Raw genomic sequence first — 10848 nt, 5'->3', positions numbered from 1 at the left:
AGAGAAGGATGCCCCAAAGCTGGGGTTTGTGGGAACAGAGAAGACAGAATGAGGGGCTAAGTGAACTAGGGACCTGGCACCAGGAAGATACAATGATGGAAGGAAGGACTAGATTAGGAAAACATTCTCTGACCTCCCCAAATTCTGTAATCTTGCCATATTGTTTTTATATTATTGTGTGTTGGGGGGAGCTAGTCAGGGGGATGCAACATCTCTTGAAAACTTACCCCCAGTTCTAAGCTCTCTGCCTCTGGTCTTTCCTGGCAATGGTTATTCCTTCCTGACTCAGGCCTGAGGATCTGGACTAGGAATTATACTCTTAAATTTCTTATGAAAAGCAAAACAGAAGTTCATCCTCTGTTTTCTCCCTCTTTCCTACTGTGCCAACTGTATGAAAAAGAGAAAAGAATATACAAAGTGAAAAAGATTCAAGAGAGATTCCAAGGCTAGAAAGTGAATAAGAAATGAAAACAAAACAAAATGTTATTTTTAATTTGCTTTCAGAACTCAGAAATGCAGGTCAACCATTTCGGACAGGAAGGTGGACACAACTGTGCCAAACACTCCAGGATGAACTGGGCAAGAGGCAATTTAGGATGAGAACCAGGGAAAATCCGTCCCTAGCCAATTTGCCACTGGGGTACAGAGAGTCTCCTGAGTAGAGGGATTGCTCTCAATCTTGCCAGAAGCCTGGGAGAAGCAGGGCCACTGCTGGCCATGGGTGGGGGTGAAAGGCCTGGCCTCTCAAGAGGGTTCTTCTTCCATCCCAAAGCTATTGTCTGCCTGTGAATGTGCTTTCATCAGCTGCAAACTGTATTTATGGCTTCTCGGAATTTTCCGAATGAAGTAACTTTTTTCCCCAGACCATTTTTCTTCACAACTGAAATCAGATCCCCACAGTCTATGGAGACAAAACAGCATGACATCACCCGCTGGGGAGTTGTCATTTCAGACACGGTCACAGCCTTTTGTTCAAGATCAAATGGATGTGATCTGCTTTGTGGAGGTTGCATCCTGCCCCCGGCAGAGGGGATGGTCCTCTGGGCTCAGCTGGAGGAACGGGGAAGGCCATAGGTATGCCAGGTGGACCACAGGACAGGACTAGACAGGAGGGGCCTGGCGGTGAGGTCTCTCTGCTTCTTCTCTATGGAGATGCAGCTCCATAACACAGTCATGCTGGGGACACAGGCTCACAGGATACTGATGTCTGTGTCCCTCCTTTCTTGGCTTCCAATGCTCAGGTGGTAAGAGCCAGCCAGACACAGAGAGCACCTGGAGGTTAGATAGTCTGGACTCAGCTTCTGTCTTGTCTTGCAAAGCTTCCAGGCCTCAGTTTCCTTCTCTGTAGAAGTGGAGAGGGTGAAAAAAAATCTCAGTTCTGCTACTCTACAGAGTAGAACTGGGACCAAACAAGGGGATGAATGTCTGGACCTGGCAAGCACAGGCCCTGCTTCTCCAGTTCTTGCCTTAGATCTCTCAACATTGGATGGGAAGTGCTCTGTAGCTCCTCAAATGTCCTGGGCTTCCTGCAGGGAAGGTTTGGGGAGATTGGCAGAGACTGTGGTCAACCCCCTCTTGAGCTAATAACTAAGGTATTATTTAAAGAAAGCTCAGAGAGGAAGCCATCCAGTCATCCGGGAATCCAATCAGCCAGTGCCTGAGGGCCTGACCAATTACAAGGGAACAGAAGTTGTCCTTTCAAATGCCTCCCGAAGTGTAGCATTGCGGGCCGGCACAGTTCTAGGTAGTGGTTGGCCTAAACAGAACTAATCACATAAATACACCAATAACTGACAGTTACCAGACCCTGCGTCCAGCATTTTATGTACTTTATCTCATTTGAGCCTCTGGTTAGTGTTACTATTTTCATCTAACAGATTGTGAAGCTGAAGCTAGGGGAGAAGAGCAGGCAACCTGACCAAGACCACTCCACTATAGCGGTAAGCTTGGGATCCAGAGCCAGGTCTGACTTGAAGGCACACGTGCTTACCCACTAAGCCAATCTGTCTCCCAATCACAAACACAGGATGCCTGTGGAATGATGTGCCTTGTTTATTTTGTTTTTATATAAACCTGGCAAATAGTGAGGTAAAGAGAACAAGTTGTGTGTTTGCATTCCCCTTGGAATGCTGAAGGTGGGGCATCTTACCTCACCCCTTCATATCCATTCTTGCACCTCAGAAGCCCCTGAAGCAACAGTCTGTTACAATTTATAGTATCCAAATTAAATGATCGAGAAACATCATACACATAGACATATTTTAAAAGGCTGATGTGTGAAATAAATTGACCACCTATATTTATTTATTCCACAGCTGGAAATGCTATTTGAGCAGCTGTAAGCCCGGAAACCAAAGTTAGGCCCTAGTGTGAGTAACGGGGCTCTATTAATGACAACAAAGAAGCTCAATCAGCAGGAGAAAAGGGGCTTAGCCACTTAACTCTGGAATCAAAATGATTTCTTTCTAATAAGAATAAGACTTCTGGTTAAATAGAAGTTGTAGTCTGAGGAGGGTCAGATGTTTAATCTATGCAAAGAGAATTGTAATTTTGCACAGGGAAGCTCCAGCCCCTTCTATTTTTAGCATTCTTTGAGTCAGGACCAAAAGAACCAAAAGGACCAAAAGAACAAGAACTCCTTGCTTTTCAAGTCTTTCTCTCTTCCAACCGCAGCTCAAGGCTAGGGCAGGGCAGGCCTTGGAAAGGTGTCACATTTGTTAAAGGGGAAATAAGATAGGGCAGAGCTCCTGGGCGGGGCCTGGAACTACCACTTTCCAGAACGGGAATTCCAGTATGGCTGAAGGTTTAATTAATTAATCTAGTGCATTCCCAGTTCATGTGACCAACACATACTTTTTGAAGATCATAAGAAGTATAGTGGGCTTCTAAGCTCAGCCACTGAAACATTTTTATAATTAGGCAAGATGATATCACCACATCTCTGGGGATCTGACACGGCCAACATAATCGCAGATACAAAAATCATGAGAGAAAAACTATCATGTTTATCAAATAGAAAAAAGAGCTCAACTTGAAAGAAAATATAAGCTTCCGTAATTCTCATTTACTCTGGTATATTCAAAAGTAGTTCCATTAGAAGAACCCGTTTTGAAAGAATGTAGTCAATGTGGCTACCCACATCCAGATCTTTTTTCATGGAACTCAATGGAAATCATCCTCCTCAGCCTTACATGGTGTGCATTTGGCATTTTACAACCCAACAGTTGGTTTAAAAGGTACACTTCCCTTCTCAGTGTAAATTTGAGATTGGACAGTCCAGCAGTCATAAGTCTGTGCATTTTCCTTTCCCTGTGCCTGGAAAGATCTCTGGGCTTTCTCTTTGTAGATAAGAAGTTTCTTCATTGAGAAGGAGCAGCCAGAGCTAATGAGATGATGCCTAAGAGGTTCTACAAGCTCTTACAAGGCTGCAGGTACAAAAAAATCACAGACAGGAATTTTAATTAATAAAGGAGTTATTAAACTATCCTCAGTGAATCAGAAATTGTGTGATAAAGTGTAGATCATTTGCACATAAAAAGCAAGAGTTCAGTCAATAAACCACATTACTTATTCTGCCAAGAGAAAAGGAGAACTTATTGAGTCCCTATATTGAGTTCCAAGTACTTTTAGACATGGAGACTCACTTAATGGGAGAAGCACCGTGTTCTAACGCACAAAATCGCCACAATTAGACAGATTCTTGCTTTGGTCTACTCCATGACCTCAGGAAACATACCAAATTTTTTAAGCCTTGTTTTCTTTATGGGAACAACAACACTATCAGCACTTAAAGGGCCAGGTACACATACCTGCAGGCACACAGCTCTCAAGTAAGTTATTTTTCTTCACTGTTAAGTCTGTGAGGTAGGTATTAACTGTCTTACAGATGAAGACAGAGGCTTAGAAAGCTTACGTTATTTGATCAAGGTCAGTCCACACTAAGAATAGCTGAGATCTATCGCCTCCCAAGTCTGCATGCTTTTTAATATAAGCCCAGCCTCCACTGTCTGATTCAGAACTGGAACACAGAGTAAAATAACAGATGAATGTGAACAGTTCAATAGGGTACAATATAGAACTGACATCTCATTAAATACGTCTCTACCCCTTAAGTCGGGGGTTCTATTAAAATACAGGAGAATCCAGGGCTAAACATTTACTACAGAGTACAAATTTGGGGATCCTTACATTTTATTTCCTCCTGAACTTGAGTCACAGGCTAAAAGAACAGCCCGTACTGATGGAATTGTACTAACGAGGACCATCCAAAGCAAGCTAGCACTTTTTGCCGGCTTTCTGTGCCAGTGACCTAGAAACTATTCCAAAACCTATTTTTGTTTCTTAGGGGCTGAAATTTCAGTGAAACAACCCAGCCAACTCTGACCCAGAGTCTTCAAATTTAGAAATCAATCCCCAAAGAAAGGGAATTTTAATTTTTATTGTGACAGAGAATAACCTTCTCCTAGCCCAATTACAGGAAGAAATAACTAACCCTGCAATGCCACCCTTCTAAAGTTGAAATTACTTGCCATTTACACCAGGAAGCTGCAAGAGAAGTAGGCTGACAAATATTCTTTAACCTCCAGAAAGGTTTCCTGGCTTATGGGCACACACAAAAACACACAAGTATTCTGTAGAGCTAACACTGCACGCCATACAATTTTAAAAGCACATAAAGAATACTCTAAAAAAAAAGAGAAAGATAAACACCTGAAATTTGCTGAACTAGTTTTGATCATAAAATAATATACGCACACATTAACTTGTGATGACTCCTACAAATAAAAAATAAATCCATCTAGTATTTTTTCTTCCTAAGAGTAGATTAACTACTGTACATCTCAAGTTGGAATTACCCCAAGTCAGAGCTTAATATTACATTGATCCTTAGACTAATTTGGACATGAAAAAATAATCCAGATTAAAAAGAAAACCTTTAGGAAGAAAAAGGGGGCAAGAACAATCTACTGAGCACCCCTGAGTGAGTCCTTAGCAGATACACTGATAGTTTTCTTCTGACTGTGGGTCATTCTCTTCACTCATTTCTCACTACTTTTTAAAAACTCCTACCAGAGATGTGGGAAAGGACACATGGGAACATGTACTGAAGAGCTCACTTGTAAGACACATCTGAATCACAAGAGAACTAAGCGGTGATTGGCCGTGTGAAGCATCATCGAGCAGGGCATTTTAGAACTTGGGGCTCACATTCACAGTCCTTCTGGCATCAACCTCCTACCCTGAATTAAAAGTATACAACAGACAATGGGATTGAAGAAATAGTTAGTTGTTCTAATAAGAAAAAGTACTGTGGCTGACCAGTGAAAAATAGGCAACACTGTGCCTCTAACGGAAACTCTGGGGCCTTCTGCTTGGCTTCCCCACAGCATTTCCATGGTGTAAGGTGCTTTACAGATAATGTGCATTACCTGATGTCATTTTTTTTTTTTTTTTTTTGAGAAGTGAAAGATTTCTCAAAGTGTTTATCAAGAGAAGATGATAGGTTTATGGTGATTCTCCCATAAACAAATAGAATGGGGTTACAGAAAAATACATTCTTGGCTTATGACATGATCAACTTACTGATTAGATCAGTATTTTGGTTAACTATTAAAGTACACAAAACACCACGGCAAGAAAGTTTTTATTTATGTAACCAACACTAGGTACTTGTATTTTTAAATGACATTTCTGATAGCCTATGGGGAGGCTGGAGATGTGGGTAAGGGCAAGTGTGGTAAGAGTAAAACACTAGATCTGGATTCACACAACCGTTCTGCCCCTTTCTTACTTGTGGGACCAGTCATTCCATTCCTCTCGGTCTTTTTCCCTTCCCTAGATGACTCCTAATGTCCCTTCATCTTTAAAATTTTGTGATTATAGTAACTTGTTATAATGTTCATTTTTTTTAGGCTCCACTCACATGATTCATCTGAATGCTAGAAGAGAACCAAGACATTCGGTTTCCATAGCTTAGAATAATACCTGCTTATTCAGCAGAACTTAAATCCTTTTGTGGAATGGAGAGACGCATGAATAAGGTAAACTGACAACTGCAGCTATGCCAGAAACCATAATTGTATTTTGAATAGGAGGTAACAAACTACTGTTTCCCATTGCAAAAGTCAGTGCATTTTCTACTGTTAGTTTCCAGAAACTGACAGTTTTGCTGTAGTCCTATCAACTCATACTAATAAAAATAACTATCTAATTAACTATCATACGCCATCATGATCCAAAAACAAATTAAAGGGGCATAAATAATACAGAATTGCATAAATAAAAAGTGAACATTTAGAACAGGAAAATAAAATTAAAGATGAGCATACAAAATAAGCCAGGAATGAGGTTCTAATAAATCACCATTAATGGTCTACATTACAACTGCTTTTTTTTTTTTTTTAGATTTATTTATTTATTTGACAGACAGATCTACTTGTGACAGATCATAAGTAGGCAGAGAGGCAGGCAGAGAGAGGAAGGGAAGCAGGCTCCCCGCTGAGCAGAGTCCTGGGATCATGACCTGAGCCGAAGGCAGAGGCTTTAACCCACTGAGCTACCCAGGCACCCCTACTTCTAGTGGAACCCAAATTTGGCATTAAGTTTTCCAGCATCCAGTGTGAATGAGGAAGTCTACCTGATCAATTACATAATTCATAGAGAAAATAAGATGAAAGCAAAAGCTCAGCGGAAATGCAGTTGCTTACGGTTGAAGAAGAAAAGCTCCTCTTTGGGGGTCTTCACAAAGAATTGTGCCAATAGCATCCTCAGTAACTTTCCTTAAATAGATGCAGTGGGTGGGTACACACGGCTAGTCCTCAAGACAATTCTTACTTTGAAAATGATAGCATCACAGCCACACAGTGGGAGGCATCACAGCACGAAGGTTAGGAGAAACTCCAGTCCTACACTGTCCAAGTTCAAATCCCAGCTCTGCTGGGTGAACTTGGGCAGGTTATTCCGACCTGCCACGGGTCCTTAATTTCTTTAACTGTGTGGTGGAGAGAACAACAGCAATTTGCAAAGATTAAGCAAGTTAATAAGCACTGTATTGTGTTACCACTTTTCAATTAGCAATAATCAATTAGCAATAATCGCGCCTCGGATAAACCTCATTGGCTACGATACTGCCACTGCGCAAAGCTTGTGTTACCACTTTTAATGAAGAGCTTAGTAAAAGTAGTTAGGGTGGGCACTGCCACAATACAATTCAGTCACTGATCTAACTTGACCCTATAGATTTTAGGACAGTGCTGTCCAAAAGAACTTCTGCAAAAATCTGTGCTATTCGATAGACTAGCCTCTTATAGCTATTGAACACTAGAAATAAAACACAAAAAACACTAGTTTTACACTAGTTTACACTAGCAAAACACTAGTTTTGCTTTCAAATGTAAAATGGAGTTGGGTTTTAGGCTCAGATAACTGTACTAATGAAGAACTAAATTTCCAATTTAATTTAAATAACCACAAGTAACAAGTGGTCACAACACTGGACAGCACGGATATAGAAATTTCAGAAAGTTTAAACAGTACTGATCTATAAACATCTTCCAAGTAATATTCTCTAAATACCATCGCAAGTTTTTGATGAGTATTTGGCAACAAGTTCTCCAGATCGTATTCCTTGACATCTAACTGGAGTGTGGCCACCTCCACTGCCAGGTAAACACAGTTCCTACTCCTTGGGCCATGGACCAGTCCATTTTTGATGTACAAAGTCCAAGGTGACTGAACAGAATGCCCACCTATCTATGCTGTGAGGGAAGCCAAAGAGGCATCCACAGCAAGGCCAAGATCATCCCTAAAAAACTGCTTTGAAGCTACTTTAGAGCACAAAGGAATAGGATTTGATCCCAGGATCCTACTTCAATCAGCAGAGTTGGAAGTGTTCGGACTTGAACAATTTTATTTTTATTTCTTTTAAAGATTTTATTTATTTATTCGAGAGACAGAGAGTGAGACAGTATAAGCAGGGGAAGGGGCAGAGAGAGAGGGAGAAGCAGGCTCCCTGCTCAGGACCCCAGGACCCCAGGATCATGACCTGAGCCGAAGGCAGATGTTTAACTGACTAAACCACCCAGGCGCCCTGGACTTGAACAATTTTAAAGGGTAGTTTAACCAGGTGCTGGCCTTTTTTCCCCCATAGTGTTCTATTAACTTCGAGAAATGCTATTTCTCGTACCCTCTAAGATAAACTATTTGGAAAAGGTAAATCAAGATGACTAAATGAGAGAAGGTATAGTATGGATATGAGTCCCAGATAAAAGTAACAACTGCTAAAATCAATAAAATGATTTCATATAAGTCACACAATATAAAGGCAAAATAAAGGACAAGTAATTGATAATAAAACATGTATTTCAATATATAAATGCTTAGGCACAGTCACACAAGAAGCAATAAAGTCATCAATACCTATACACAGACCTGTGATGGTGACTCAATTATCACCAGTAGCACTGGTAACAAGATTTTTTGAGACAGGTACAGTTCTTGGTCAAGCTTTAACAAAATAAAGTAGAATCTTCCCTCACTGATTTCATTGTTGTATTCTTGGAAAATTCAATGTACATTAAAACTACTTATGTACTGTATGGTGACTAACATAACACAATTAATAAAATGTATTAGATTAAAAAAACCTTTAGGATGTTAAAATTTAGTACATGTCTTACACATCTAACACATGGTTGATAATATTTTATAATTTTTTCAAATATAACAGGTTAAAATTTAAATACTGTAATGTAACACTAAGCACAAAGAAAAGGACTCAAACATGTTCACTGTCAGTAAACAATGTCAGCTTTGTATGTCATAAAGAGAATATGCAAAAATCAGTTGTTTTAGAGAGGCTAAAAAAAACTAAAAATGGAGTTGGTTTAAGGCTCAGACAACTTTTTTTTTTTCTGAATATTCAACAGAACATTCAAGAATCATGACCTATGGAACAATTCTTTATTGTGTTAAACCTTCCCATGTGCTATGGGACATAAAACACAGCTGGCCCCTGCCCACTAGTTGCCAGCAACACCTCCAATCATTTCTAAAACCATTGCTCCAAGCCAATCATATGGGTTCTATCACTGCCACCCTCACCAGTAACTGGCCTATAAATCCAGGCTTCACTGTCCAGTGCCTGGCTGTGGTTGGTTTGAGAAGAGGAAACATGATGTAATGTCAGCCAATGAAACACAGAGCAACTTTGCTGGGTGCCTGGCAGGAAGTTTCCTAGGAGAAAACCACAGGAAAGACAGTCTCTTTCTTTTTCTCTTCATGATTACAAATGGATATGAGGCCTGAAGATTCTAAGCTCATCTCAGAACCAGCTGGAGGATGAAATGAACAAGCAGGAGGGCAGAGCCAGAAGCACAGGAGAACTGAGGTAAATTTGGATTATCACCTTTGGGGTCTACTCTGCCTCTATACTTCCAGTTGTATCAATCAGTAACTTCCTATGGTTTAAACCACTTTTAATTTGGATTTTGGTTTCCCGCAGCTAAAAGTACTTTGATACATACATGAACAACTTCACAAGACAAAGAATAAGACCTGGTTGGGAAAGAAAAAAAAAAAAGCCAAACCAAAACAACATTAACAGGTAAGTATTGTTCCTGGACTTCTAGAGCGAGAATACACCAACTATATATATGTGTGTGTGTGTGTGTATATATACATATATATATATATTTTCTTTTACCTATGGTAAATGAGCCTGCATGCTCTTAGTAAAGGAGCCACAGCATTCATGACTGTGCAATTCTTCTATCAAGCGACAGGCATACTGTGAAAGAATGAACAACACCGTTCACACATGCAGCCTGTTAGAACATGTGAAAGGTAAAAAGCTATTTAATCTGAAAAGAAAAAATACAGCTACAGGTGAAAAAGCAATGCCAGTATGTGTGTACAAAGAGTCCTACACAACATAGGAGGCACTGTGGACAAACAGGGTAGTAATAGGGATTAAGCCCCTGCTCTCACGAAGCTTATAATAAGAGACAAATGAAAAAACAATGTTTATTCAGTATGGTAATTGATGAGGAAATAAGAGGCAGAGAAGTAGTCTGTCAAGGTTAACTAGGGAAGGTCTTCTGAACATGCCAGAGTTAGACCTTTAACTTTAAAGGTTGGTAATACTAAGAAGATGTGGTAAATGGCGCATTAGAGGAGGAGGAAAGTTTTTAGGAATGTGGGTGGAAAATTTAGTAATGTATTACTGTGATGGCAGCAGGCAAGTTTCTAGATGACTCCACTCTTAGGTGTATGACAGTGGGGCAGAAGGAAAAAAGAAACTTATAATTGGGGATAGAGCCTCAGCTTGGAATCCCTGTTCCACTATGCTCCATCTCTCTGACTTTGGATAAGTCACAACCCTCCCTGTGTCAGTTTTCTCACTTTGCAAAATGGGAAAATGTAGCTTGGGTCGGGGACTGACTGGCAGCAAAAGATGAGGCATGTTAAGTAAAAATAAGAAGGTGCTTGATCATGGTAGCTACTGTCGCTCTTGAATCCACAAGCAATTCACCCAAATTAGTTTCAGAGCACTTACAAGGCAAACATATGTGAAATTCAATATACCTGTTTATCAGGTTTGAAAAAAACATTTTTTTAAACAGGCAATTGTAACCTATTACAAAGAGTCCTAAATTGAAAGAAAACAATGACACACTAAGAAAATGGGTTGTGATTAAGAGACTATAAATGCGTTTATTGGTAGTATTACTGAATGCTGAATGCAGAGATTAAAATACAAAGAAATCAGCACTTAAAATCTTTTAAAAATGCAGTATCTTTACATATATGTTAACCAATCCTGCTTATCTATTTAGATTTACAAACATA

The 10848-nt window shown here is 40.0% G+C and overlaps 1 long non-coding RNA gene and 1 pseudogene across 1 annotated transcript; one reads left to right on the top strand and one right to left on the bottom strand.

The window, feature by feature from the left end:
• Window positions 1-6982: 6982 nt before the first annotated feature.
• Window positions 6983-7145, bottom strand: LOC123927789 (annotated as a pseudogene).
• An 883-nt stretch (window positions 7146-8028) lies between these two features.
• Window positions 8029-9595, top strand: LOC123944817. Its single transcript, XR_006818850.1, has 2 exons — window positions 8029-9388; window positions 9503-9595. It is a non-coding gene; the product is annotated as an uncharacterized LOC123944817 (long non-coding RNA).
• Window positions 9596-10848: the final 1253 nt, after the last annotated feature.

The sequence above is a fragment of the Meles meles genome, chromosome 1 (assembly GCF_922984935.1).
Source record: "Meles meles chromosome 1, mMelMel3.1 paternal haplotype, whole genome shotgun sequence".
Classification (NCBI taxonomy): domain Eukaryota; kingdom Metazoa; phylum Chordata; class Mammalia; order Carnivora; family Mustelidae; genus Meles; species Meles meles.
Note: the sequence above shows the minus strand (reverse complement) of the source record. Positions and strands in the feature narration are given on the sequence as shown.